The following is a 23,520-nucleotide window of genomic DNA, read 5'->3' on the forward strand; positions in this document are numbered from 1 at the left end:
CCTTTGGGCTTCTCTCAGTAGAGAGCTGGGATTCCAAAAATCGCAGTGGCTGAGACTGGCCACCCTTTCCTCCTTACTGGAAATGTAAAAAGGTCTTTTTCTTTAATAATAATAATTAAAAAAGGCAAGGAGGCAAATCTCTGGTGTTTTGGTTTTTATAATTGTTTTAACACAAGATGGAGTAAGAGGTTTTTTCACTCTCCACAGCTCTCCTACTGACTCATTTAATTAGACCTGAGTGCTAATGGGTTTTCATGCTTTGTAGGAAAGTTGTAGACATGCTTGTTTGGCCTTGCTGTTGTTAGCACTAGCTTTGCATGGATGTTCATGCAACTGAGCTTGTCAGCAGAGGCAGGCACTGCATTGCTTCTGCCCTCGTCTGGAGTGTATCTGGAGTTTTAGTGTCACCACTTGTTTGGATGCATATCTGCTTACAAACCTGCATGTGCAAAGGGATGCACAGCAGTGTCCTCCCTGACCCTGTATGCAGTAGCAGCGTGTTGAAGTTATTTTCTTAATTCTTCTTCCTTACTGTCACAGCTAATGTAACAGATTAACCAGTTTGCTTGCTATGAAGGCTTCTGTAGAACATGACTTTGCATGACAAAGTTACTTGAAACAAGGTATTCTGTGCAGCTGGGATGGGAACCTGCCCAGCGCGTCCGCTGATCTGTTCACACGGTTCCTCAGGTGGGTGCACAGTTGCCATGGCTGCAAGATGCAATCATGGTAAGTCATATAAATGAAGGATACTATTGATTGTTCATTTTTGCACACACCATTACATGCACACACTTTTGAAAATAAGGCTTGGGGCATAATTGGTTGCCAATGGAGCTTCACCAAGTTGGCTGCATACATTTGGTTTCCTTTATTTTTATGTTTTAAAGAGCTATTCATGCTGATTCTCGGAACCTTTCTTAGGGCTTCGAATTTCCTCCTGGATGTGTGTGTCTCTGCATTTCTCTTGTGTTCTGCGCCTAAAACAGATAATGTGTTTAACCTCACAGATATGCTGGTTGGGTTCTGCTTTGTCTCTACGAAGCAAGGAATTAAGTGTTCCCCAAAGGCTTCCCAAGTTTGTTCCCAGAAATGAAAGTACAGGAGTTTGTTGAAAGCCTGAGACAGGGAACGTGTGGAGGCAGATGTGACAAAGCAGTTGATGGGTGTACTACTGAACAACTTGCTGGGGAAAAATCATTCAGACCCTCTCTTGAGATCCAAAGATTACGGGGGTGTATTGAGGACTCTCAGTCTTGATCTTGAGGATGGGCAGCTGTTGGTAGGTGCTTTCCTGGGCTCTCCACCGATATGAGCAATGCCATGCTGCGGAGCACGGAGGAGGCACCTGTGTTCTCCCAGGCTGCCAACTAATGAAGTGACAATGGGGTGTGATAACTCACCAGCTGGTGCTGGATTATATAGAGTCACTGCAGCCTATTAACACTTTGTAAAAATCCGGTATGGCTTAGCTTCACTGAACCTGAAAGGCATTAGAATAAGAACCGAAAAGCTGAAGCTCATATGAAGTCACGAGTGTTCCTGGGACAGCAAAACTGTTCAGACTATTTCTTGAGCCAGTTTGAAACTGGCGGACATATGTCTAAATGATTTTCTGTGTGAATGTCCAGCATATTATATATGGGGGTTTATGTGAGGGCAGATCCTCTGGGCTGTTCATGAGTGTCCTGCTCATCTCCCCTTGTGCAGACAGGAGAAGAGGTACAGTGAATTATCACCCAAGTATTTTTGTACTTGCTTTCAGCTTTCCTGGAGAATGTGGAGTCCAGCCTGTCCTTGCAGGTCTTGATCCTGCAATTGGTCTGGACCTGACTTGCCTTTCTGCTGAATTTCCTTTGGACTCTGCTTTGGGGTGATAGATTTAGGGTACAGTTACTGAAGAAAGGCTGATCTGATCTGTTTGCTGTTGCTGAAAGGAGGAACAGGTTCCCCAGAATAGGTTGTTTTGGGCTAGTTAGCTGCTAGCTCCTTAAATAACTGGGAAAGTGGTCCTGTGACCAGCGGAGCCGGTGCAAGGGCAGCGTTGGTGTTGTGCAGCTGGGAGTGGGCAAAATGGGAGGACAGGGAAATTCCTGCCCTTTTTGTGGCAGTGGAGTTGTGGCACAGAGATTCTGTGGGTTGAGTAAGGCTATGTACAGGCCTCTTTCCCACTCAGGTCCATCCCTTTTTTTGTAGTAATAATTCTGCTAAAAAGTCATAGTTCAGTGAGACTTTGTTAAATATATATTTAAACAAAATAACTGGTCACTCAGAAGTAATCGTAAGTAACCTCTCTCCTGATTCCTACGTGCAGGTCTGCTCACAGCTCCACAGCAGGGGCTGTGGTGCCAGAAGAGGAAGGCTTTGGTGGTTATACTGGGAATCATAGCCTTCCCCCACCTGCTGGCTCCAGCATTCGGTGCAGTGTGCTGCCCCTTTGACTGCGGATGAGGTGAGTAAACATATCAGAGTTGAAAATAACCCTGCAAAAAGGGTTTGCTTTTAGTCTGTCCTGATTAGTCTTAGGTAATTGAAGGGTCAGCATGAGGAAGGAAGATCCAAAGGAAGTAAGACATAAATGGGGTATGGCTTAATTAAAAGACATTCTACCACGTTTATCATTGCAGTCATGAAAATGGCTTATGGAAAAGTTTCTCTAGGGCTACAAAAGTTAGTTCACAATTTTTGTCATATATTAACTGTATTCTAGCTGCTGCATAAATTATCCTTTAGTGATGTGCACCGTATAATAACCAAGATAGATAGATACACCTTAACTATTATCTCTCCCAAATGGTGCAGGAGCACTGGACCGGTGCATTACACCACAACTGCAAGCAATCACACTGTAGATGTTTAGTTTAGAAAGGTCCAGAGAATACATTTCTCATACCGCCTACTTGCCACAAAACGTTTTCCAATGACTTATTTAAGACCTAATGAAAAAGACCAGAAGGCTATAATACACTAGAGGAAGAAAGCAGGAGAAATCAAAGTCGTCAGCAGTGTTCTAAGGTCTGGTAATGCTGAAATTCCCAGGTAATCCCAGAATGCTGACAGTGTAGGCAAAAATATCTTCAGTGATCGCTGTCAGTATGAGTTGGAGGAAAGCTCTTTCCTTAATGCAATATCTTGTGATGGGTTAAATTCTGCATACACAAGTAATTTATACCAACCAACACCTGATGGCTCTAATGTCACTGTAGGCCCTGACGTGCACTCCTTGGTGTCCCATTTCTAGTTACGACTATCTTCGGTGAGTCAGGGGAAAGCAGGAAAAGTCCACAGAGTCAATTCTTCTCCCCTTTGATATGTAAGGTCTTTGTGATCCTTGCAGCAAACTAGTGGAAGCCCTGAAACACAGGATTAAGACAACATAAAGATGAGGTTGGCATGCTGTGAAAAGATTTGAAGTAACATTTATGATGTCCTTATTAAAAGTATTAACCTTTTTTTGACAAGATAAGGGAAAATGAAGTTAAGATGACCTAGCTGTTTTATAACTAAGTACACAGTTTGTACAGATATGTTTCAGATAGCAATGGGAGTTTTCAGTGTCCACCAAAATCTAGATTTCAGTCTTTTGTCTTATTAAAGTCCTGACTCAGCAGATCCCTTCATCATCATTTTGCTTTCAATTATATTACACACAAACTGGCTTAAGTGCTTTGGGCTCCCCAGTTTGATTCCAAGTGAGACAGAAAATGGCACAATTTAGAACATGGAACCGATAGGTGCACTAATCCCCCAACGTCCTTGGTGCCAAGATATGTTTCAAGTCTGGCCCATGTGCAAAAGATCTTCTTCCCTTTTTATAGTTCATTTAATCAGGGGTGTTTTTGACAAAAACCAGCAAAATATCCTGGAATTACCTAACGTGCTCCAAGTGATTGTCCAATGGTTTGTGTAGCGTTCCCATGCAGAGGTTATATAAAAATGTTCTGTTGCTATGTGAACTGAAGGTTTGTTTTGATGTAGCATCAATACCCAGGAGGGGAGAAAGGGGTGGGGGGAGGGAAGAGAAGACAAGACACTGGCATAGTGCCAACCTCTGGAGTTTTTTGCGATGATAAATTGTTCACAAGGAGTCAGCGTGACCCGCCAAGTAAACCCAAATGCTCTCTAAGAGCCATGGGCTTCAGATACTGCTGACAGACAAGTACTCCTTATCAGCTTTTTTGTTTAAACATACACGCAGAGTGCGCACACGTAGGATATCTGCTATAGCAAGAGAGAACGCATGCCAGCAAAGCGGACTGCACTGGCAGATAATGTCCACACAGATGTCCAGGTCTGATTCCCTGCTCCCCTCACCCCCCCACCCCCCCCATACAGAAAGTTTGCGTTTCCCCTCGGCCAGTGGCACAGACCACACTGATACCCTCCGCTGCTGCTTGTGGTGGGTGCATTGTGGAGCACAGCGGTGGCCTCGTTGGTTTCTGAAGGGAGGAATTCCCATTCAGAAATTTTGACTGAGCTAGAGGGGCCCATGTTTCTGTTGCAGAGCTTCTCTTCGTTTGGCCTGGGTTTTGTTTTGTCCTGCATTTTGTATTTGACTTGGTTGAAAGGCTTGGGAATTATAGCTTTGAAAATGTATTTTGTATTTATTTTCCTCCCCCTGCCCCTTATCCACTCCCTCCTAGAAAGTGTTAATCTTGTTCTGATGAGTGGGTCAAGGCATGAGCTCTGTGGTGGTTTGGGGAATGCTTGGGCATCCTGACTGGTTTTATGGAAATCTGTCTGTCGCTCCCAGCCCCTGTGGTGCATCAGCCAGCTGTTTGCTAACAGAGACTGTAGTGCACACAACTCACTCTTGCAGGAAACAACTACAGGACAATCAAAGATCTAATTAACCTGAAATAAGTATTCCTAGGCAGAAGAGACTTAGGGAATTGACCAAGCTGAAGAAAACTGTTTTTCTCTAGTTACTCTCAGAGGGCAATTTTGAAGCAATGGAAAAACTTCAGGAGAGTATTCAAATGTAAGAAAATGTGCTAGAAAAATCCTGCCTTTAAGCAAAGGGGAACCATTCAAATCCTCTAAATCTGAAAAGTGACAAAAAATGAAACAAGATATGTTGAGAAATTAAAGATGTAAACCACAGAGAGAAGATAAAGGGATGGAATCATGAGTCTTCTGCTGTTTGAATGAGCTGATTCATCTGTCTCTTACCCGCTTTCCCTTTGTATACAAAGGGCAGGTGGCGGGGGAAATATGAAGGGCATTATGAAGCGTAAGTAGTCACAGGATCTGAAAATACAAAGTGTTTTAATAGTAGTAACCGTGAGCAGAGTGGATGAAATGGGCGCTTTGGTGAGTAGCGGAGTGACACGATCTGCAGGCCAGGCATGGTGACGGCAGCGCTCGGTGCAGGGCAGCTGGCCAGAGAGCCTGCGGGGGCATTTCCGAGGGTACCAAAGGGAGCAGGAGAAACACTTGGCACAAGCTGTGCCGTGTATCCCTGAGAGAGCTCTGAGGGAGCTGGGGTGTCTGCACCGGGCAGTGAAGCACTGGCGGGTAATACTGGTGTGGGCTTCAGGGGTGGTGTAGCTGCGTTAGCTTTGTGCCCGAGATGGATAACTTAACGAGCTAGTGGGGCTGATCAGCACCGTGCTGGTGAGGCTCTTCTCTTTGCACTGGAACCAGCTGTGTCAGTGTTCATGCCAGGGTTTCGGTGCTGTGCTTTGCTGTAAGGTGGTTGATGAGCCCTGAGGGCTTGCCCATGAACTTGATCAAGTTGAATCCTTTGTGGTTCCCATGAAGCACACAGAGTTAATGGAGTAATAGGTTGTGGTAAGCAAGATGCAGACAAAAGAGTTAACACTTGCAGTCCATATCTGGCTTTCAACTTGATTGACTTTGTCATGACACTGTATTTATCGCTTTGTGCAGCTGTAAAATGAGGAGAGGTGACAGTAGGTATCACCTTTCTGTTACAATTGGAGAGAAATGGGAATCGGATATTGAAAAGGATGGTCTAGGAGATATAGATTGACACAAGTGGGTGAGATTTCCAGGGGTAAGGGGGTGGATTATCTGATGGGGTAACCAATTGCTCCTTCTCTGTTTTGTTATTGTTGCCATCAATGTGAAGATCCAGGAGCAGCCATACATATTTGATTTTGTGAATGGGACTTAAACAGACAGAAAATCAAATCGGAGCCAGGAACTAGCCTGAAGGCAGACACATCCTAATGCAAAATTTTTTTAAAAAAAAACAGATTTGAGCATTCCCTGTGGCATAACTTCCCTGTCCTGTTGCTGCTGAGGCAGCATGGACTGGTTTCCCCCAATTTCCAGGACACCAAAGAAATAAAATACTGTTCAGTCAAAACCAAAGTGCCTCTGGGCAGCAGATGAGTAGGGTTTTGGAGTTCTCCTCTATCTTTTATTGTTTTATTTATTTTTTTTTTCCATCCTGCGTTTGCACTTTAAGAAATTGTCATTGGTGAGGGGAGAAGGCAAACAAAAGTTGACTTTTGTTAAGCGGCTGAGACTTGGCAGTTGTGTGGAGGTCATGGCGCTCAGTCAGTGTCAACCTCCATTCCCCAGAGTTGTATCCTGTAATGTATTTATTTATCATTACAGACGGCCAAAAAAATTTTTTTCCCCTTTCAGTTTGTTCTGTCCAAGGCCGCAGGGTTCCGACAGAGATCAACAGCATTCCCGCAGTGATGAAGCAGCTCGTCAAAAGCTGAATTAGATGTTAAATCTTTCTGAAGTGGGGAGGAGGTGGAAGGAGGGGAATCACATTGTGCTAAGAATTTATCATGTGTTGTTTCCTGTGAGATAATGTATAGGAGAAGATTTGTTATGGTGCAAGTTTCAAACTGCTGTTTCAGGGCTACAGTGTCTGCCAAGCTTATGATATATTTGATCTTTTCTGAAAGTCCTTCTTTTTCTTTTCTACCTTTTTGTTAAGCGGTTTGTCTTTCAGGTAGGTAAATACTTAAAATATTTCATCTACCAAAATATGTACAGCTAAGCACCAAAATCTGCATGGATAAGAGGAATAAGCAGTAATCTGGATTAGACTGTGAGACTCAGTGAGGTTCCAGCTCCTGGACAGAAGGTTAGACACTGAAATTGTCTCTTAGTTTTGCAATTGGACATTTTAGGCAAGTTGCATAGGCATGCCTTGTTGTAGAAACTGTTACGAATTTTGGTACAGACCTTGAGGGAAACAAGGCCTTGCTTTTCAAAGGTGCTGCATATGCCCAGCGTTACTTAAAGTGAAAAGGAGCGACAGCTTGATGGTGTTTCTGAAAACGTTTATTGAACCATTCTACATCAGTGACCACCTTTTACAGTGCAGGTAACTGTCTTGAGCTTGCATACTTGTAACGTGGTGGAAATATTCTTTGTGTTCTTCTTTTGCTTTTTTACCCCACTCTTTTTTTTTTTTTTTTTTTTTTTTTTTCTCAGAAGGAAGTACAGCTGAGTCTCATTCATTTATGCTTTCTGATATAATTGTGTTTGCTCTCTGCAGTCATTGAAAAGGGCCCATAGGCAACTCATGTACCTTATCAATGGACTATAAAATGCACCCCTTTTCAATCTAAATTGAGAGGGGAAAGGTGTCAGATTTTTCTCTCTCATCCACTGAACAAATATGCTAGTGTAAGAACCTTTGAGGTAAAATAGTTTTGCTCTGATTCTTCAATAAAATGTCAAGTGCAATGATGGATGAACTGGCAATCCTGAAGTTTACTCAACGTTGTTTTGTTCTTAGTATCTAGGTCAAGATATTTCTGGGTTGCCTGGTTCAGACAAAATTTCTGCAGATCTCAAATAACACGGTTAATATTGTAAGTGGTTTGGTTACCAGGCAGGAAGAAAGCTTATTGATCAGCAGGATTAAGCCCTATGTCCATATGAGCCATCCTTTCCTGCCTGAACATAATGAATCTGAGGACAAAAAGCAGCCATGGCAAGTCCTTCCTGCTGTTGGGTGTGGAAGAATGCTTGTAACATACCCGTCTCCCTGCCCTCGCTGCTTGCATGGTCTTCTGTCCTAGAGACCCCTGAATAACTTTTAAGATGACCTTTCCCTAAAGCAATCCTGGAAGTAAGTGCTGCTGTGTACTTTGCAGAGGATGGAGCGAGGTGTAGAGGGGAAGCCACAACTTCACCCACTGTTGAGTGCATTTTGGACTTGATCCTCACTTTTTTTTTGTCTAAGTGTTGGTCTGGCCTCTGGACTGGGTCAACATGCTTGTCAGATGTTGGTTCCCATCTGAGTGTTCTTGTGAGGAAAAGACACGACTGGTTCAAGCCACTAAGCTCAGAAAACACGAGCAGATACCAAACATGTCATGGGTGAGCAATGGCTTTGGCACTGCAGCCTCTAACTTCATCCAGGGTTTGGGACCTCAGTCAGCGACTCTGGTTGCCTGGTTTGAGTACAAGCGACTTAGAGTTCAAATCTTGTTTCTTCCAGAAAACAGAATGTTCTGCTTTTCTAGGTTGTCCTAAAAGGAGCTTTTGACCATCCTCCCTTTTGGAGGTTTGTGATGATGCCTAAGAAATCCAGAGTAACCTGCCTTTGCTCAAGCAGAAGGGTACATGGGTTGTGACATCACCTTTCTTAAGAATGGCTCCCGTCTTTCACATTCTATTATTTACAGAAACCAGCTCATATGGCAGCAGCAGAAATCACTGAGTGAGCATTGTGGTCATGAGACAAAAGATAAGATCACGGTGGTTTCTCTGGCTATTCACTCAGTGGAACTTGAACTCTTTCTGTGAGAAGGCTAGGCTTTGACAACAGGAGTGGAGAGCCCCTCCAAGAAGAGCAGGTAGACAGGGAATTACAGCATCGTTCTGGGACATGGGAGATGTTTATTTGAAGCCCTCTGGTTGAGAAGTGGAGCTTCTGCATGACTACAGGAGCTGCTGAGCAATTCAGTGAAGCAACAGTGGCATATACGTGGTGTGGTTTGACCTGAAAGGAGGCGCGGGCAGTCTGCTCTGGGAGGAGCTCACCTCACCTGGGGGTGCTTGGCACTCACCTGCAGGTCCTGCAAGGGATTTAGGTAGACGAAAGCCTGTTTTGTAGGGTCCAAGCAGGGCCAGGCATGAATGAGCTTGGTGTACAGCTCGGCTCAAGTGGTGACATGCGCAGATGCGGAGCTGCGTCGGGAGCGCTGCTTCTGGAAACAAAGATGCACAGTCAGGGATTAGACACACCACCTCTTTTGTGTGCCCAAAGGGCGAGCTGTGCCAGGTGGCTGAGCTGCTCCGGTATTTCACTGCTGCCGAAGGAGGGACGTCTCTCTTTGCCACCCTGCTCTTGTTAGATCTTTGCTGAACCAGTTCCCCACGCCGGCTGCAGCAGTGGCGAGCTATCAGAGCAAGTATCTCATGGGACTTCATCCTGTCAGGTGTTTGCAGAAGTTCACAGTGAAGCTGAAAATTGAGTCCTTGCATCTGGGGTGTTACGCTAGCACCTTCTCTGCCAAGCAATTTTAGTTACCACACGTTCCTGTGTACAGTTTCTGAAGGATCTGGAAGAAATTACAAGGGTGATGGTTATGAGAGGGGATGTATTTCAGGCTGGCAAGACATGTTTGTGCTTTGTTACCACTTCGCCTCGTCTGAGCAGAATGGATGTGCTAGTGGTATTCCCGGACTTTCTTGAGCTCTCACGTTAACTTTGGTAAGTGTGCATAAATGGAAGAATGAACATCATACAGCAAATAACTGTTTAGTTTTCAGTTTTTTGTAGAAGGCCTGTCTTTCAGGCTGTAAAATGCCTCTGCAGCCCACTTGGATGGGAGAGTTTCTGAATTGCTTTTCCTGGTTCTTTATTTACTTGATATTCCTTTACGTTGTATCAAGCTGTCCAGACTGTGTTTCGGGGAGGATCTGATCCTCGCTCTGACACTGCAGGCCACATAGCAAAGCCCCCTGGTAAAGCAATGTATCTGCCACAATAATATGCTTCCAGTGCACAGAAAAGAAATCCAATAGAAAAGTGACATGATAAAAGATAAGCTGTGTTAAACAAAGATGTTTTCCGTGTATCACACCAAAACATGGTGTATTTCATAACGCAGCAGAGCACACTTCATCAGAATCCCAGGGAAGAAGCAGACCTGCTAAAAGAATAACATTTTGGTGCCAGGGAAGTTATGCATTTAATAGATCTCCACTGTATTTTGCCGAGAGATTTGCAGCTACATTCAGCCTTGGCTAAAACGTAATGGCAACATGTTGTAGGAGCCAGTTGTCCTTAGGGCTTCACATTGCAACAATGGAGCTATAAATGATGTTATTGAAGTGGTAAGTGTCAAAAGGCGAGCAGGATGTAATTTCAATTGGGAGGTGCTTTTGATTAATTGGCCCATTTAAATGCTGAGCTGTCCAGGAGAAAATCCAGTCAGGTTACTTTTTAGACACTTGAAGGGGAGGAAGTTTGACTGTGCTCTATGTGCCTGGTTGCAATGGATCCTGTTCCTTATCCCCATCCACTCTGGCTAGAGCAGAAACTCCAGGAGAGTTCATTTTCCTGCGTGCAGCCTGTCCTGAGCCCTGGCAGCTGCTGATGTGATGCATGCCTTGCTGAGAGGCAGGGCGGATGGCTGGGATGGGGATGGCTGGTCTTTGCTCAACCTGTCTCCTCCTGGCACTTCTTGCCCAAAACAAACCTCATCTCGGTGTTGTAAATGGAAACCTCTCCTAATATTGTCAGCCTCTGGTGGAAAAAAAAAAAGAAAAAAAAAGAAAAAAAGAAGAATGTGGTGTTTTGTGTTTGTGTAGAGGGTTTGGAAAATATAACCTTCGGCATGTCAGAGAATGACGATCTCTTACAACCTTTTTTATGGGCACTTCCTTTCTGCAGCATGCAGAAGAGCAAAGAGCTGATCCTCTGTTGCTTTGGTGTTTACTTTGGAAAGGATCTTTCTATAGCAGAACTGGGATTGTCTCTAAGAGACCAAGCTGTAATTAAGTCTTGTGTATTCTGACTATATGAGGAGAAAAGCCGATTTTATAAAGCCGTGCCTCCCTTCTTGGCCCTTGTGTCCCTTGCATCTACCTGTCCCCACTCCCAAAGGAGACTGAAAGGGAAGAGCGTGGCTGAGTGGGACAGTGAAGAGTGCTCTTCGCTGGCACCAGAAGGGACTGTGTCAGCAGCAGAAGGACAGAACTTGGTCTGCAGGGCCCTCCTACCTTGTGGTAGAAAATCCCAATAGGGATTTGTTTTATATTTTGGAGGCCATAGGTTGGCTTGCTTTTCCCTCTCCTATCTTTGAACTCATAAATTTACCATTTTCTGACCATGGAACGAGGAACTGGTTGAATGAAATTACTCTGTAACGTTTGAGAGTGGGACACCTTCCTCGTCCTGGGGGGACAGTGGGGGTGCACGTGGAGGGAACCTCGGGCAGCAGTAGGATGCGGGTCTGCAGTGCCGGCCATGTCAGCGGGGCGGTGAGTGGGAGTTTTCACCACCAGCACTTAACGCTGGTGCTGCAGGACCTACGCTGTGTCTGCGGGCTTGCGGGGGAGGCTGAAACAGATTCTTGGCATAAGGTCTTGGATCTTGGAGCCTCTTTGCTTAATAGATTGCTCTGTCTCCCTAGTGATACCACTGCAGCTGCAAGCTACAGAGGCATCTTGGCTGGAGTCCTCTCGATTTAAAGGAGAGAATACTGGATAGATCTCCTCGGCAGGAGCATGACTGAATGCTCTCTTTCCACTCTGGCCTGGGAGAGTCCAATTCTGCTGACCTGAGGGACACATCTCCTCATGTCCCAGGCTCTGGAGAAGAGAGAAATAGTGTGTGCAAAAGTTTTCAGTTTATATAGAAAAATTTGAGGTCTCTGGCCAAGAGGCTTTTTTGTGCCTTCTCTGGCTTTTGGAAGTTGCCTAGTTTATTTTTGTCTGTGTGAGTTGGCCTGTTTTTTTAATATATGGCAAAGGTGGTTAGAGTCCTGGATAGACACTTTTTTATGTTTCATATAAACCTAAACAAATACATTAAATAAAGGTCCTTTCACCTCCAGGTTGGTGGTTCAGATCTAGTCGTGCTTGGGAACAGAACTGTTCAAGCAGTAAAAATAAAACATCTCCTGATTTATGAATAGAAGTGTCAAGTTTTGACTTGTTCTGATTACTGGCATCACATTATTTGTGAACATTTAGACAACTGCCAGAAACTCATGAAACACATTTGTGAATCCCAGAAGTTTCATAAACTTCAGCCTGAGTGATTATTTGCTTTCTGGTGAATAAGTGGGCTGGCTAAAGCGGCATAAAAAGAACAGTTAACTAATGCTCAAGTCCCATAGTAATAATAATAAGATGTAGAGGCTCTTGTTTCTGTCACAAAGAAGAGGGTGGCAGCTCTGCTGCAGTTTACACTGGGCAATTGCCATGTGCTCTGAGGAACTGATGTTACTGGTTTGAGAAAGCCAGGGAAGAAAGGATCCAGCTTGACTTTCAAATCTTGCATTGTTTGCTGGGTCAGCTGTTGGGGTGGGGTGGGGGGGGGATAAAATCTACTTTTTGCTTGAAAGCCAAATTGTTATATTGGAGAATCCGTAGCAATAATAATGCCAGTTAGTGCTTGTAGAGCACGGGCACTGGGGGGAAAGTGGGGCACAGGACGGACAGCTGCCTCCTGACACATGAGCAGATCAGCAGCTCTGTGAATTTGTACAAGCATTTAAGTGCCTAAAAAGCACAGGGATTTGGCAAATCCATATGGATTTCACACCAGGAGTAGAGATGCCATAATTAGAGCCTAAATTCAAGGCATAGCTGTGCTAAGTTGACTCTCTCCCTAGCAGACCCTGCCATACACCTATTTGTTGGGCATTCAAAAGCTGTCAGTGAACACCAGGCTGTGGGAAACTTGGCTAAAAGCAATGGCAATATGTGGCTTACAGTATTTCAGAGCTACTCTGGGACTAATTGTAAATGACATTTTAAAAGTGGGGTTTTTTTAATGTTCTTTTCCTTCCTCTCTGAGACTTTATATTCTCTCACTGCTTTCTCTCCATCTGCAGAAAGTAAAATTTAGAAAAGGTTATTATAGCTGTTTTGTCACAAAATGTGGTACTTGCACGGGGAAGATGCAGGATAGGGATAACGTGGTATGGTTTGCTTCTGCTGGCCACTTTGCATAAGTGTGACTTTAAGTCATTACTTGTAATTTCTACTGGTATTATAAATAATAGATCAAGTCCACAATTTATTTGCTAAAGGTTCCAACAGATGCAGTGTAATTAACAGACCGTAATCATTAGGGTTTGGAGAGAGGGTGACATACCAATTTTTTAACTGCTTCTCTGCTTAGAAATGCATCCAAGCAGCGATGCACCCAGAGGGATACGCACATGGATGGATGTACTTTGCGCATGCCATTTTATGTGCATTCTCACTTTGCTTTCCAAGTATTAACATGTGTAAATCCCTTTGGCATGTGCAGATATGTGCAAGTGGGTTGCGCATCTGTAGCGTTTACTTGCGTATGGAAGAAAGCATATGTGGAACTGTGTGCACTGAGTTATGCTTGCACCAAAGTCCCCTGGACATCTGACCTTACGTAGTATCTCTTCAAATCTGCAACTCGTTGATTCAGTTCCTTCTGCCTTAAAAATAAAGGCAGGGTGACTTTGGGTGGAGTAGTAATGATATTATTTTAGGAAATAAACCTTTGAGGCATATTGCCTGGTTATGTCTCCTTTAATCTAGTAACTTGAAAACCACAGAGACGGAGAAACCAGAAATACAGGTGTAGATCAGTGGTGCAGGTTGAGCTGATACCCAAGCCTCCAGTGAGCATCAGCCATTACTGCCAGGCAGATTCTTCTTTCTATGCACAAAAAGCGTGTGGCTGCAGCATGACACCACGATCTCTTCATTGCTGTAGGTCCCATCTGTTCAACGGGCTTGTCCAACAAGTTGTATTTAGCTCACGGAGCCTTGGAGCAGGAGGGACACCGCCGTGCTGTGATGCCCGTTCCTGGGAGGAGTGTGGGATGTGGCCCAAAGGAGTGAGTCTCCCACAGGTGATTCAGGATAGTAATCATAATTAGCTGCTGCTAATGTTAATGCATACATTTGAGTTTTAAGTGTGGTTAAAATATGGGGAAAAAAAAATTCTGGGGAGCACTGCTTTTCCTTTATATTTTGGGAGGGCTTATAATGATTTTGTTCAGTAGCTCCCAATTTCTGCCAATAAAATCTATTCTTTGCGCATGGAAGTAAAGATGATGGCAATATTTGTAAGAATTTCCTTGTAATGACAGTTAAAACCAAAGAAGTTTAACCAGGGAAGCAAGTGAGAGCCTTCTGGCAAACTGTCAGATTGTACACCTCTAAACAGCTACCCTGGATTATTTATATATTTTTTTTTAAAAACAATAAATAAATGAGAGTATTCCTGATCTTCCCCATGCAGGCAACCGTGCCAAATCTGCATTCTCATTTGGTGTCTCTTAGCTGCTGTAATTCAGGTTTCCTACTTTTATATCGCTTTCTTTAGGGACAGTGCTGGAGAGAGGAATCCCACCTGACTGCCTGATGCTTAAGACTGTGAATAACAGCTTGGAGAAGACCTTGTGCATATCTTTTGATCTTTGGGCTTCAGACAGCCCTTCACCCATAATTAACTTGTGTGTTGACTGATCACCTGAGTGATCAAGGGATACTCAGTATGTCAGTGGAAACCAGGAAACTATTACTCTACTGCAAAACAGCAATCAAGCCAACTCGTCTATGATACAAATCAGATACCTGCAGGAACAAGTCACGTACTGGCAAGCTGTACTGGAGATGGATGATATACTAAATTATTATATTCAATAGCATCAATACAGTTTACAGGGTGAGTAAGACCATGGTATCTTCATGACAAGCGCTGCGTCCAGATAACAGCAGCAGCAGCAACAACAAAAATTAAAAATTACAGCATGAATTTCAGGAGGGGTACTGCACTATACACGACTAGCCAATAAATCAGGAGCATCAGTGGATTAGATGGAGTGGAATGGTAAATGGTTATCATTCTGTTGTATAAAATGCACAGCTTAGGGTATATAGATCATTTAAAATATATATGAATTTGAAATCAGCCAAAATATATGTCAGGCATCTTTCTTCTTAGAATTATGGTATGTTTTTAAAGCGTAAGTGTTTTTCACAACAAATTTTAGTACGTTTTGCATTCAAATGAAACATCTACCATACGTGTGAAGCCCTTACATACACTGCCTGATGAAAGTGGAGGTAATCATTGGATTTATAGGTTCTTTTGCACAGTCTGTCAAAGTCAGCCTTTCTGTCTAATGTAGCACATGGAATAGGAAAGGCTTTCTTGCACAACCTTCCATGAGAGAAAGCGTTTACCATCTGACACGCTGCAACATGTAAACAAGGAGTCAAAATAGGTCTGTATTAAAAGAAGGAACTCCAACTGGGAAGGGATTAAGTTAATAACATTTTATGTAATCTCTTTATCAGCATTTCTGTGGCCAGTTTATGATAATAAACAGGCAAAAAAAGATCATGTTTGAGATGGAAGTAAATTACAATCTGATATGAGTGATGTACCTCATAACCAGTTATAATTAGAAGGGAGGATTCTTACAGCACTGTTGCTCTATAAATCACAGCAGATGTTACCCCAACTTGTACAACAACTATGAAATATGCTATGAAATGTGAAACTCGTGAAATAGTTTATTTTGTTGTAATTTTATTCCTGAAAAGATCTGATTTGACACAAGCTCATGTCTTTATTTTTATTATTTTTTGGAGGGGTTGCTTAAAAATAGGGTAAACAACCTCAATTCCCTAGAAAACTGTATTTAACATTCCATTTAGTAATGACTATTTTTTTTTTTTATAATCGCAATTTGTGCAAATGGAAAGAATTGCGTATTTTTGTACACAGCATCCTTTCTTGGAAGAATTGATCACAAAACCCCAAACAAGACTTGTCTGTAGCACAAGCCTGCTATTAAGCAAAATTTTGCACTGAAGATGTGAGGAATACAGGATGGTAACGAATAGATGCGTATTTTCTTTTCCTCTTCTGACAGAGTCAGCTTTGACCTGGCCTGGTGCCCACATGCTTTATTCCAGATGTGACCATGGAAAGTCCATAAAGGAGGCAACCAGAGGGAAGAAGCCCTTGCTGGCTTGATGCCTAAAAACAAATAGTAAGATTCCTTGAGTCTTTTTCTTGTATTAAGGTCTAAGTGTTTTTCTTATGATATTTTATTGTATTTTTAATAGAAAACGGATGGGTTTATTTCAGAAGTGTGTTCTTTGAAAACCTATGAACCTCTCATGAATTTTGGTATGGTGGGGCTGTAGCTGCTTCTATTGATCCTAATTTAAAACTGTAATTGCAAATAAAAACATCATTATATCGCCCAGCTACCTTAATTGAAAGGATTGATTCACAAGAGCAAAGCATGATAAGGACTTCTACATGGGCCAAGTGCTTACGGACATTTTAACGCCTTCATTTCAGCACGGTCTGGGTTCATTCTTGTGTGGAAGAGTGTCTCGGGCATTGAGGAGAGACCTTCATTCTTCTAATACCTGGCCTTGTTTCTGGAGGTGCACTTAAAACAAAGCCAGGGACCTACCTAGGTGTCTGTAGGCAGTGGGATGATTGCTGGGTCTCACAGGTGGCACAATTGCCTAAAGAAGCCATGTGTATATCAGTGTGTCAAGGATATGTGCTCTAGTTGTGTGAAAGTACTAATGTAACAGGTTCTTATAAGCGTAGGACGAATAATATTATGACTATGAACCAACTTTGTAGTCTGAAGCGGATTAATTATTTACATCTTCACAAACTGGCCTTTTTTTGGTTCATCTCCCTGTAGATAGAATTTGAGACTTTTTAACCTTACAGTATGGTTTTCTCTTGGTACAATGTCGAGCAGGACAACATCAGAAATTTTTCTTTACAGCATCAAACTGCTGTTTTCCAGAATTACTCATTATACTCTATAATATTTCAGGTTCAGACCTGAAACCCATGTAGTCTCTGAAGAATCACTGTCTGCACCTTTCAACCATCCGAGACGATCGTGTTAGCCCCTAGCTCAGCCTCTTAGCTCTAGCTTACCTGCTGTCTCATGCCAAACCTCTTCTGGTCTTAACTGATACTGCAGTTTGTTAAATAAGTCCTTCGGTTATAAAATAGCGTAGAGTATTTTTCAAAGTCCATGTCTGAACAAATACATAAATGAATCTAGGCAGATGTGACAGGGGTGCCTATAGCCCTGATATAAACGGATGAGGTGGAGGGTGTCACGGCGATGCAGTGAGCCCTGTGCAGGCTGGCGTGACACGGGTGGCAGCTGCAGAGCTTAATCTCTCTGCCCCTTTTAACTCCCTTTCTAAATACGTGTTTGATAGAGCAGCTGATGTGAGAGATTTGGGGAAGCCTTGGAAGATGGACATGTTTCCACTCCTCTCAGGGCAGTTTTTTGTGACTGAACAGGTTTAGAGGATCCAAGGAAGATTAGGAGATTGTTGCATCACAGTTTCTCCTTGCATCTGTCCACACTACAAAATCAGGGCATGCAAAGTGTATTAAGTATGCCAAGGGCTTTGATCATCACCAGTACTCAGAGAAGATGAAAAGCTCCCTTTTCCTTAAAGGAAATGGTGGAGGCTTAAGATACCGAGTTAGTCTTTCAGAATAAGAACCTGAAATAGCACAGAGGGCACTCCTTGCACTGGCATTTCGCTCAACCCACAAGAACATGACTGTTTCACAACAGCTCAGGGAGGTGAACACCCAAGACCTTCACTGTACCAAAATGCTTTCTGGGATCTCAGCCCAAGAGATTAGCTCTTCTTTACTCTTCTTTAGCAACTCAGATTATTTTATCTTCAGAGCTAAGTAACTCTCTTTGTGGTACAGTATAACAAGCCAGTCATGTTTGCTTAATGTACTCGACTTGGAGGAATAAATTTGTAGGGCAAGAAATATTTTTATAAGTTTTAGATTAAGATCAATGGGGTGGGGTCAGAGGAGAATGTTTGCCACTATGATTGGCTGGAAACAAGAGTGAGATGACATTACTCAAGGGAACTTATGCTGTCACGCAGCATTCAAATATGTGGGATAAACTTAGCTCCTTTTAAAAATAAATTACTACTTTTAAAGAAGTAAACAAAACTCTTGCTTATTATTTGAAATTATTACTTCTTTTGTCTTCTAGAGGTAAACAAAGAGCTGAAGGAGCCTCAATCACTCACTCAGTCTTATGACCTTATGGTCACTGTCCAAAATACCAGCAGTAACGTTCCATGCTGTAGAACTAAGAAGAAGAAAAGCAGATACTCAGCAGGGTTAGCCCAGTGTCTTTCCAAGTAATCCCTTATTTTTACAAAACATTTCCATATGGGAAACTCGATCACTGAGCAGAAGCACTGAAAACAGTGTGGCCAGTTCTTTGTGTAGATACTGATATTAGCTGTTGAATACCTAAAACAGTTGACAGGCTCTAGCAGTACTGCTCTGCATGTCTAAATGTAAAACTGATGCCTGGGGCTGAAAATTGATCTATAGCATTAAACTCCAACCACAAAACGGGTATCAGCGTTGGGAAGGGAAGCAGATAGCTGGTATTACCTTGTCTGGTGAAGACTAGTAGCTGGAAAGGGTCTGATGAACTGTTGCAGATACGGAACCCCTATCCTTAAGGTTTCACACTCTAGTGAAAAATTGGTTCAAAATAGAAATTTGCAGCATATACTTATTTATGGAATTGGCCCAAGATGTAACCCTGAATCTAAATCCTTTTCCACTGGGTGAAGCTGGGGTCCAGCTCTTTGCTGACCCTGCAGGCAGGCCTGTCTTGCAGTTAACTAATCCTAGAAAGCAAACAAACTTACTCTTAAGGAAAAGTCTCTCTATATGTATTTCCCACCACCACCCTATTTTCTTATTTTAGGGAGAATACATTGCAATAATACAGAATCATCATGGTCTCTCTGGTTACAACTGAGTGACACTACATCAGCAGCAGAATATGTACAAATTAAACTGTAACAGTGTACCAAGGAGAGGCACAGCAATATCATAAAAATTATCCACAGTACAATATGACTAATGTTGTGTGAAATGCATTCATTGGCAAAATGATGTCTAGGTGTATCTTAAGGAGTTATGCTGATGGAGATAATGGTTATAGAACAGAGATAAAAGAAGGAAAGGCGAGTGAAAGACAAAAGGTTGCAGCAAGGGCAGGACAGCTGGGGAGGATGCTCTAGTAGGCGTGTTTGAACCAGGGAAAACTGTGTCCCTTATGGAATATGGAAGGGTGTGAGAAGAACTCAGCTGCAGCTTTCCTACTCACAGCCCTGGCATGGAGGTGTGCTCGCTGTTTCAGGCATCCTGTGTTCTTTCTCACCTCCTTTCACATGGACTTTTTGCAGTCAAACGTTAGTCTAGAAACACAAGCTGTTACAAGTGTTAAACGTTCTCTAGCAGTGTTACTTATAGAAATGTCTTTTTTTTTTTTCCCTCACCCCCTTTCTAAGTACAAATGGAAACAAATCCCCCAAAGAGAAGGTGCTGATATTGTATTAGCATGTCTAAAACCAAGAAATCAGCTCAAATTTACCCAGAGAGGGGATGGCTGAAGTAAACACTCTGTTAAGGTGCATTCAGAAGTCATCAACTCCTTCCTTACTCTGAGAGTCTTTTTGAAGTGAATAAATGTTTTGCCTGAATAAGGAACATGGGTATTGGTAAATTAATTTGATTTTCCTCTCTCTCTGTTTAACATAGGTTTGGAAAAAATCTGTTCACTAACCCATCATGTCATCATGCCTATCCGCAGATATTTATCTAGCATGTGAACATTTTATTTTCAAAGGAACTTAGGGATTACCCAAGTAAGTTTATTTTTTAATAGTTAAATTCCATTTTCCAAAACAGCCAAGGTGCTCGAGAGCTCACAGCTCACTGAGCGTCTTTTAAAAACCTCTCCAAGTACTCTTTAAAATCAGAGCACTGGACAGCAAAGTGGACCCATCTGAAATAAAATCGGTCTTTGTGCAGTGTGCTGCTGGCACACAGGGTCTGGTCCCTGCAGTGACAAACTCTCAAATTACTAGGAAAATGAAGCATTTTTATGGTGTTCCTGATTAGTTTGCTACCTGGTTGGTTGCAAAGAGAAAACAAAAAAATCATGCAACAAAACCCATGCAACCATGCAGTTCTTGTTTCTGATGTGTTTGAGCCGTGTTAGCTAGTGTTTTTCCTCATTTATTGATATGCCTAAGAATGGGAGGTAGACCCAGCCAAAAATATTGGGATCCAACTATTTCTAAAGTCCTATGATATCTGGAGGTGGGAGCTGGTTTTGCCTCCTGGTGAAGAATGGGTCCCCTAGGAACATTTCCTTGGGAGGCAAAGCTCTCCATAGACATTGGGTTGATGTCTGGATAGGGTGTTTCCATTGTGCTCCAAAGGCAATGGAGGGATGCGATAAAATCAATGTTTTCAGCCCTAAGTCTGACTTGAGTCTGGGGGTTCTTTGTGGAACTCGTAAAGCTTTTTCTCCAACCAACTACCTCCACTCACTGCTGAGGCCATGCCAGCAATCCCCTACTGAAGGAAGCTGCCAGAACTCACAGAGATGTGATAACCTTCTGCTAATCGAATGGCACAAACTCCCCGTCAGGACTGTGCTCTCCCCTGCATGGGCAGGGGCATGGCGTGGCCAAACTGGAGTATTTTGAGCATGTAGCCCAGGGTCAGTGATTTTGCTCCCTCTCCACGCTGCAATTTCCTATTTTTATAGGTCCATGATGGCTCTATGCAGAATATGTGCCTTCCCCTCTTCGTTTGGAAAATAAACTTCAGCCATTTATTCTTGGTGTAGGAAAGCACACTTCTCCTTCACTTTGACTGGAACGTGTGCAGTAGTAATACAGCAAGCTCAACCTTGAACAGGGGGAGAGGCACTCTGGGAGCTGGGCTGGTTTATATCTCAGCTGATTCTCTTCTTTCTCTCTTCCATATCCCCTTAATAGCTTGACAGGAGAAATATAGGGAAGATACAGCCATCTGATTAACAGTGCCGGGGCTGGGGGGGCTGGGGATGGATGACAGAGAAAGGGAGCGCAGTGTGGCTACCAGCCAAGTTCCAGCAAGAAACAGAATATCTGGCTTCCTCTAATCTCTAGAGGAAAATTAAGTTACAAAAACCTTTAGTGGAAACTTTACATACGTTCAGTACCATTGCCGTGCCTGACAGAAAAAAACCTGATATATAACCTGATATATTATTTAGTTTATAGTTATAGAATTCAAGGCATAAGCTTTCCCACCAGCAACGAAGAGGAAAAAATCCTATGTAAAACCAAAGACAAAACCTCTTAAACTCCCCTAAACATTTTGTGCTATCAGAGTTCTTGAGAAATTCTCCTTTTCATGTTGATGGATGGTCGTATGAATTGTGCATCTAAACATCTTCCCCGATGAGTAAAATGAATTTTTGTGCTTGCCCTGAGAGCCCTTCTGGTTTTCCCAGCTGTTTGCGCCGCCTTCTGCAGGAGCCCAGTAGGGCAGGTGAAGGTGGAGGTGGCAGGAGGCTCCCAACTGCCCCAAACCACTGGCCAAAGGGGCTTAGGCTGCTCCTGCTGCCACCGAGCCGGAGTGCCTAGGCCCTTGCCTCGGACAAGCACTCCTCATCCTGGCATTCATCAGAAACACGTGTGTTACACGGGGAAAGGAATTTCTCCCCCTCTTCCATGTCTGTCATCAATGTGTTGATGAAAAATAGTGGTGTTTGATTTAGAAAAAATAGCATAGGTGTTAAGTGAGCAACAAGTTGGGACCTATGTGTATGAGATAAATCACTGATTAGAATTAAATAGCTTACTTATTGAATGTTATATCTAAAGCAGTTGCAGTAACCATGATGAAAGTACTACTTACGTGTTACTCAGTTTTATGAGAGAAAAAAAAGAAGCTAGATTGGCTGGTTAGATCTTTCCTTCATTTAGTGTTATGTCAGGTTCATATGACGAGTGTGAAGTGAGGCTTCTTTCATGTCTGAAACGCTGGCTAAGGGTCTGAAACGGCACGGCGTGGTTCAGCAGCACGCGGGCCCCTGGCTGGCAGTGCTCCCCTCTTGCTGGTTGCTCAGGCTGGCAGGGAACTGGCTCAGAGAGGAGAAAGTACAGATGCATGTTGCAATGTTTCCCACCACCCAGTTGCAAGCAAGCTTGCTCCCAGCCTGCACGCCAGCAAGCCCTTCCACGCATGGTTCGTTCACCAGCCTCAACTGAAGGGAACATTTTCCATGCTGGCGAACAGAAGAGCCATGTTTACATGCCATTTCCCCCCGGAGAGCTTTATTTCTCTTTAGCCTCGGGGACCTCAACACCGGCCAAAACTCAATATGGGGCTGAAACCGTACACTGGCCATCCCTGGCCCCAGCCGCCTCTGCGGCAGGAGAGGAGGTGGTGTTTGTGTAAGCATGCATGTGTGTGTGCGCACTCACAAAAAGAGATGTGTGCCATCCAGAATAAATGAGGCTATTCAGAATGTCACAAAATGGACAATTTATGGCCAGTTTCAGCAATCAGTCAGACCAAAGAAGTGAGGTGGGTCAGTATTAAAACCTCACTGTTTTGTTTACTTTAAAAAAGCAGTAGGGAGTTCCAGCTGATGAGCAAAGATACTGAGAGGGTAATTAAAGAGAAACAATCTTTGGTGTTTGTCTTATTACAGTTTCTCCTCATTTTGTTGTGCTTCCTGTACCTGTTTTTGAGAAGCAGAGCTGCCGTGTTCTTTGCAGGGTGGCTGCGTGGCCAGTTCTGTAGCAGGGATTCGTTACATGTGTCCTGCTGGGCTCTTGCACCTTGTGGTGAATTAAGGTCCTTGGCACAGAAGCGCTGGCATCCAGCAGAGCTTCTAGGTATCGGGCTATAGGGCCATCCACTTGTGTGACTATATTTAATGTGCTAATGGGGAAAAAAAATTCCCCTGAAAAATGTTGATAGCTTCTAAAATAATCCCCCAGCCCGAGAGTAACTCCAACTGTATAAGTTAAACCTTGAGAATGACTCACACCCCATAGTTAACCACGTCACTTTTGTGCAAATATTCTGTTCCCTTTGCATTAACCATTTTGTCTACTCATGCCCCAGTTCTGCTTCCAACAGTTGATTTTATGTCATGGTCATGAGATTATGGATTTCAAATATGTTCTTAAAAACTCCTGAGCAACTCAAAGCTTTGGGCTATGTGGAAACAGGCGCCAGACCTTTTAACCTCGGGTTGTATGCCTATAGTAAGCAAGTAAACTTCTTTGTATGACTTTATGTTTCCTGGTCCATGGGCAGCCTTGCCTGACTGCTTGGCTACATGGCATGGGTTGGGAAACCCACTTCTTGTTTGTCACTTACTAGTTCTTCATCTAGTATGTCTGGGAGGTAAGGCAGGGGGGAAAGGGGACGAGGATGGGACGGTCTTCTGTGGGCCACTGTGATGGGTGGACCCCCTGAAGCAATACAAAAAG

At 43.3% G+C, this 23,520-nt stretch overlaps 1 protein-coding gene across 1 annotated transcript in view; it reads left to right on the plus strand.

Moving 5' to 3' along the window:
- LOC308071089 (uncharacterized protein) overlaps positions 1-23,318 on the plus strand; it is a 356,490-nt gene extending 333,172 nt beyond the window's left edge. Inside the window, exons 13-15 of the mRNA XM_080405988.1 lie at positions 2,315-2,452; positions 13,880-14,018; positions 14,495-23,318. The gene's annotated coding sequence lies outside the window, so the exon portion shown is untranslated. The remainder of the gene's footprint in view (positions 1-2,314; positions 2,453-13,879; positions 14,019-14,494) is intronic.
- The last annotated feature ends 202 nt before the right edge of the window (positions 23,319-23,520 follow it).

This window comes from Falco punctatus (genome assembly GCF_963210335.1).
Source record: "Falco punctatus genome assembly, chromosome: 10".
NCBI lineage: Eukaryota > Metazoa > Chordata > Aves > Falconiformes > Falconidae > Falco > Falco punctatus.